This window comes from Lolium perenne, chromosome 6, assembly GCF_019359855.2.
Source record: "Lolium perenne isolate Kyuss_39 chromosome 6, Kyuss_2.0, whole genome shotgun sequence".
Classification (NCBI taxonomy): Eukaryota; Viridiplantae; Streptophyta; class Magnoliopsida; order Poales; family Poaceae; genus Lolium; species Lolium perenne.
This window is the reverse complement of record NC_067249.2, coordinates 98,253,822-98,260,790: the sequence shown is the minus strand read 5'-3', so window position 1 is coordinate 98,260,790 and position 6,969 is coordinate 98,253,822.

Genomic DNA, 6,969 nt, shown 5'->3' with positions numbered 1-6,969 from the left:
TTTGAGGATGATAGGCTGTGCTAAAGGAAAGACGAGTTCCCATAGCTTGTTGGAAACTGGCCCAGAACTTGGAAGTAAACAAGCTTCCTCGGTCAGAGATAATCCTCTTCGGAACACCATGAAGAGAGACTATTCGGGAAACATACAGATCTGCCAATTTGCTAGCAGTAATGTCTTCTCGGATAGGAAGAAAGTGAGCAACTTTGGATAGGCGATCAACGATTACCCATATAGCATTGCTTCCTTTCTGAGTTTTGGGAAGTCCGGTAATGAAATCCATACCAATTTCATCCCATTTCCATTCAGGAGTAGATAGAGGTTGAAGAGTACAAGCTGGTCTTTGATGTTCAGCTTTTACACGACGGCAAACGTCGCATTCAGCTACAAAGCGAGCAATTTCTCTTTTCATCCGGGTCCACCAGAACCTTTGGCGAAGATCCTGATACATCTTTGTACTTCCAGGATGAATAGATAGAGGAGACTCATGAGCTTCTCGAAGGATAAGCTCTCTCAGGTTCTTTTTCTTCGGCACCACCAAGCGGTTACCAAAGTAGACAACACCTTGATCATTGACGGAGAAACATTTAGCATCTCCGCTAGCAATGTTCTCTTTGATCTTAGTGATACCCAAATCACGCTTCTGAGCGGCTTTGATCTGGTCTTCAAGAGAGGGTTTTACCTCTAAGTTAGCAAGGAATCCCTAAGGAACAACTTCAAGATTGAGTCTTGCAAATTCCTCATGGAGGGCAGGTTGACATTGCTTGAGCATCAGATTGTTGCAATATGACTTCCGACTTAGGGCGTCAGCAACGACGTTGGCCTTGCCAGGCTGATAGTTAAGACCCAAATCATAGTCTTTAATGAGTTCCAACCATCTTGTCTGCCTGAGATTCAGATCCGGTTGGGTAAAGAGATACTTCAGGCTTTGATGATCTGAGTACAACTCGCAATGGTTACTGTAAAGATAAGGTCGTCATTGCTTAAGAGCATGGACCACTGCTGCAAGCTCTAGATCATGAGTTGGATAATTGAGCTCATGTGGCTTCAATTGTCGAGAGGCATAAGCCACTACATGGCCATCTTGCATCAACACACTTCCGAGCCCTTGAAGAGATGCATCACAGAAGATGATAAAGTCTTTGCTTGTGTTTGGAAGGACAAGTACAGGAGTGGTAGTCAGCTTTATTTTCAGTGTCTGAAAACTTTCTTCAGCCTTTTCTGACCACTCAAACTTCTTATCTTTCTTCAGAAGATCAGTCATTGGTTCGGCGATCTTGGAGAAATTCTCAATGTATCGATGGTAATAACCCGCCAATCCAAGAAAACTTCAAATCTCTTTGGCTGACTTAGGAGTCTTCCAGTCAAGAACGGATTGAACTTTATCTGGAATAACTGCAACACCTTTTGCAGAGACCACATGGCCAAGAAAGATGAGCTCTTGTAGCCAGAACTCACATTTAGAAAACTTGGCATAGAGACGATGTTCACGAAGCTTTGTCAGCACCAAACGCAAGTGTTCAGTGTGTTCTTCTTCAGTTTTGGAGTAGACCAGAATATCATCAATGTAGATAATGACGAATTTGTCAAGATACTCCACAAACACAGAGTTCATGAGCCGCATAAAAGTGGCTGGAGCATTTGTGAGGCCAAAGGACATGACGGTGTACTCGTAAAGACCATAACGAGTCATGAACGCCGTTTTTGGAATGTCCTCCGTTCGGATTTTGATTTGATGGTAGCCTGATCTCAAATCCATCTTGGAAAAGACTGTGGCACCACTCAATTGATCGAAAAGATCATTGATTCGAGGTAGAGGATACTTGTTCTTGATGGTTACTGTGTTGAGCGGCCGGTAATCAACAACCAGACGCAGAACATTGGTATCCCTCTTCTTGACAAAGAGTGCAGGACATCCCCAAGAACAAGTACTAGGTTGGATGTATCTTTTCCCTTCTAACTCTTCCAACTACTTCTTCAGTTCAACCAACTCTTCTCGAGGCATACGATAAGGACGTCGAGAAATAGGAGCAGTTCCAGGAACCAGCTCGATGACAAACTCCACACTTCTATCAGGTGGCATGCCAGGTAATTCTTCCGGAAAGACATCAGGGAAGTCACAAACCACCGGAACATCAGAAATTTCAAGCGGAGGTAAGACATCAAGGGCATACAACTCAGCATCAGGAATATGTACTGCTGATGGAGATGTTCCTGACGAAGACCAATACAGAATGGAGCTTCCGGAAAGATCGCTGTTCCGCCTATTTAATCACGATATCGGGAAAATCCTGAATACCCGATCCTCCATCCACGAAAAGTTCTGTCGAAGCCGCCATCGCAGGCCCTAGCTCGGGAGGGTTCTGAAGCTCTTCCCGGAACCCTGCCGAAGGGGGAAATCATCGCCAGAGGCATCTACATCGCCATGCCCGCCTCCGAAGTGATGCGTGAGTAGTTCATCCCTGGACTATGGGTCCATAGCAGTAGCTAGACGGTTGTCTTCTCCAATTTGTGCCTCATGTTTAGATCCCTGGACTATGGCTGCCCTACATGATCAAGATCATCCTTATGTAATGCTACATGTTGTTTTGCTAGGATTCGATGAATATTGTGTACTATGAACTAGTAGGAAAAGCCTCATATGTGGCGCATCAAAAAGGACATTATGTGGCGCATGGGCGGTGCGCCACAAATTCTCGCCATAAAAATAAGAATTTTGTGGCGCACCTGCCCATGCGCCACAGAAAGTCTTATTTCTGTGGCGCACCAGGCAAGGTGCGCCACATAAAGAGAAAGTCTTATTTCTGTGGCGCATCGGCGGTGGTGCGCCACAGATTTTTTTTTTTTGAAATTCAAAAAAATGGCGCCCAGATCTAGATCTAGATCTAGATCTAGGCCACCGAATTTTTTATTTTTTTTGAAATTCCACCTGTAGGTCTTTGGAGGTGGGTGGTTGGGTGGGTGGTTGGGGTGGGTGGGTGGGTGGAGGAGGTGGCCGGCCAGAGGAGGTGGTGGTGGAGTAGGAGGAGGAGGAGGAGGTGGTGGTGGTGGTGGAGGTGGTGGTGGTGGTGGAGGAGGTGGTGGTGGTGGAGGAGGAGGATGTGGTGGTGGTGGTGGTGGAGGAGGAGGTGGTGGTGGTGGTGCTGGAGGAGGTGGTGGTGGTGCAGGAGGATGAGGTGGTGGTGGAGGAGGAGGAGGAGGAGGTGGTGCTGGTGGTGGTCGCCGGAGGACGAGAAGGTGGTGGTGGTGGTGGAGGAGGTGCTAATGGTGGTGGTCGCCGGAGGAGGTCGCCGGGTGGAGGAGAGGAGGGAGGAGAAGTGGAGAAGTGGAGGAGAGGATGAGAAGTGGAGGAGAGGAGGAGAAGTGGGCGCCAGAAAATTCAAATTTTCAAGTAACATTCTGTGGCGCATGGGCAGCTCCATGCGCCACAGAATATTTTTTTAATTTCTATTTTGCAGGAAAAAATCTTGACATTGCCGTATCATTTTGCTCTTTTCGAATTTGGTGATTCTAAAAATTTTCTAATCGGGCAAGCCATAGTGAAATCGGATGTAGAATTTTCTCCCGGTCATTTTGATATATTGTGCGTTTTTTCGAGTTCGTATCCAACCAGAAATCTAGTTTGATGATTTTGCAGCGCAATTTTGTAAAAAAAGTCAAAATTCATGTTTGTTAATTTTCAATTGTACTAGATGGCATAATACGTGGGCACCTCAAAGGATTTTATTTTTAAAAATTTCTATCTATCTCATGTATATTTTGTAGAGGTAAAAAAGGCGATCCACGAGTGGGGGGGGGGGGTGTGGAGTTGCATGGAGAAGAAAAAACTTATTTCTGTGGCGCATAGTTCCGGACCGCTTCTCAGAAAGGCCACATTCTGTGGTGCATGTGTTTGTGGTGCGCCACAGAATGTCTTATTTATGTGGCGTACCGGGGCTTGTGCGCCATAGAATGGCCTAATTCTGTGGCGCACGGGGTCCTGTGCACCACAAAAATAGCGAAATCAATGATTGGGGCTGGCCAGGTGTGGGCCCCACTATATTTCTGTGGCGCATACATGCCAGGTGCGCCAAAAAAATAAGCTATTTTTGTGGCACACCTAGTCTAGTGTGCCACAGAAATTGTTTCTGTGGCACACGAATAGCTGGTGCGCCACAGAAATAGAATCCCATCTATAAGGCTTTTTCTACTAGTGATGTTGATATCGATTATATATTCTTGTCATATGTTATTTATGATCTTGCATGCTCTCCGTTGCTAGTAGATACTCTGGCCAAGTAGATGCTTGTGACTCCAAGAGGGGGTATTTATGCTCGGTGGTAGGTTCATGCCTCTAGTTTTTTGGAAGAGTGACAATAACTTCTAAGATTGTAGATGTGCTGTTGCTACTAGGGAGAAAACAATAATGTTTTATCCAAGGGTAATTCTATTGTTTACATTACACACATTGCTTAATGTGATAATCTTTGCTTGCAACTTAACACTAGAAGGGGTTCGAACGATAACTGGAAGGTGGATTATTAGTCATAGACGCAGTTGGATTACGGTCTATGTATTATGTTGTCATGCCTAAACGAATCTCATAGTAATCATCTTGTCATGTATGGTCGATATTATGTCAGTTGCCCAGCTGTAATTAATTCACCCAGCATGTTATTTATCTTTATGGAGAGACACCTCTAGTGAACTGTGGACCTCGGTCCTTTCCTTTATACTGATTAATTCAACCAATGCAATCCTGCTATGTTTACTTACTGTAAGATATGTTCACTTTATTTACTGCAAACATCGCCTTCCACACGATACATTTAATCATTTGTGTTTAGCGAAACCGGTGAGATTGACAACCTCACTGTAAGTTGGGGAAAAGTATTTTGGTTGTGTTGTGTGCAAGTTCCACGTTGTTGCTGACGCCAGTAGTGTAACATCCCAAGAATTTCAAAACAAAACAAATGAAGTTCCCTAGTTCCAAATTTTGGAACCAACAAAAACTTTTATTAATTAAGTAGGATACATATAGATCTTGTTTAAATCTGGTGTTTTGCCATGATGAGTGTTAGTATTCTTATGTGTTAAACCCTAAAACCCTAAAGTGATCAAGTGAAGATCACCAACCAAATAAAATAAAAGAGAAAGAAATTAAATAAGAAAAACCTTAAACCCTAATCTTCTCCAAAAATCATTTTGGATCTATTTTTGAGAAACCAAAATAAAATAGAAGACATATGGGGGCATTTAGCCCTAATAGGTAAATCTTGAACCCTACCTTTTTAATTATGCTAAATGGTGGTGAACCCTCGTGAACCACACTAAACCCTAAACCTCATCCCTCTTCCCACCCTCCTAGTTAAAATAGAATAAAAGGAAATCAAATAAGAAAAAGGCATATGTGCCTATGGCTATATTTATAAAACTTTACCCTAAGCTTTCTACTTTGCTTAGAGATTTGGAAAACCTTCACACACCTTATCCAAGGCTAATCAAACCTAATCCAAGTGGTTTCCAAAGAAAATAAAAAGAAACTAAAAATGCCATAGAGGCATATGAGAGTAAAATGCAAATTTGTGAATTTGAGAAGATTGACCCTAGGACTTGTTGTGAATGGTTGGATCACTTCCATATACCATTTCAACACTCAACAACACCAAAGGGGTCAAGTCAAGTCAAATTTAAAATGAAATGCAACATATGCATAGAGGCATATGTGGCACCTAGCCATAATACCCAATTTTTGCCCTATGACTTAAAACCTTGACCAAATGATGGGAAACCATCTCTCAACCTATTATAACCCTAAATTGACCCTAACCCATGTACAAGTAAAGCAAGGTGAACCCTTTTCAAAAATAATAAAAAGTGACACATCACCTCTTATGTGTTATGGCCATTTTTGCAAATCTTTGACCAAGACCTTTTGAAATGGATTCAATGGTTTGAAAATGTTTCTAAACCAATAAGAATCACATTAGAGTCAACCAAAGTCAATTCAAATAAAGAGAAATCACATAGTGAGAAAATCCCCAAATTTCACTCACATACACTTAGCCCAAATTGCAAATCTTCAACCCAGGCCACCATTGCTTGATCTCTTGATTGTGGAATACTTATATATGATAAACAAACACTTTTGCATCAAAGAAACAAGAATCAAATCAAAGGAAAATTTCAAAACTCACATACATGTGATAATGGCCATATGACCCATTTACAAAATCTTCACTACTTTACCCCCCTGCATTTGACTTTTCCTCAACCAAACTTGGTCAACTATGACCATGTCATCCAAGACCATGTCAAGATCAACAACTTTCATGTTGACCACCATGCCTAACTTTGACCAGGTTGACCAGTAGAGAATTGACAAGAGAGGACTTTGAAATAAAGAGAAGATGCTCCTCTTTTTGAAACTTTGCAATTCTTCACCAAATTGATCACCACCACCACCATTCTTTCTCTTTAATTATATCTTTGAGCTCCATTAAAAAGAAATCCAAAATTTGACCAATTTGTTCTTGCGGCCATTTCCTCGAACACTTGGCAGGCAACTTTTGGAAATGGTGATACTTGCTATTACACACTGGATTCTTGCCTAAACCACTCCCATTTCGTGATCATTAGCTCCCTCCATGCTCCCTGCATCTAGCTCAGTACTTGGCTTGGTCCTTTAAAGCAGAAAAGTGAGGAGAGATGCACCTCACCATAGCATGCCGGCCATCCTCACTCCATTCCTCTCTACCCCTCCCCTATCCCTCTCACCATGCCAAATAGGTAGCCTACCCTCCCCTGAGCACGCCTGTATCAGCCAAACGCAAAGAAACACACGCATGTGTCCAGAACGCGCGCGCCCAGACGTGCCAGACCCGTGCCAGCGCACGCGGTGAGCACGCCCTGGCAAGTCTCTGGACGCGCCGGAGCACGCCGTCGACCCGTCGCCCTAGTCCTCCTATCCCTCTCTCCCTTTGCACGCGCACG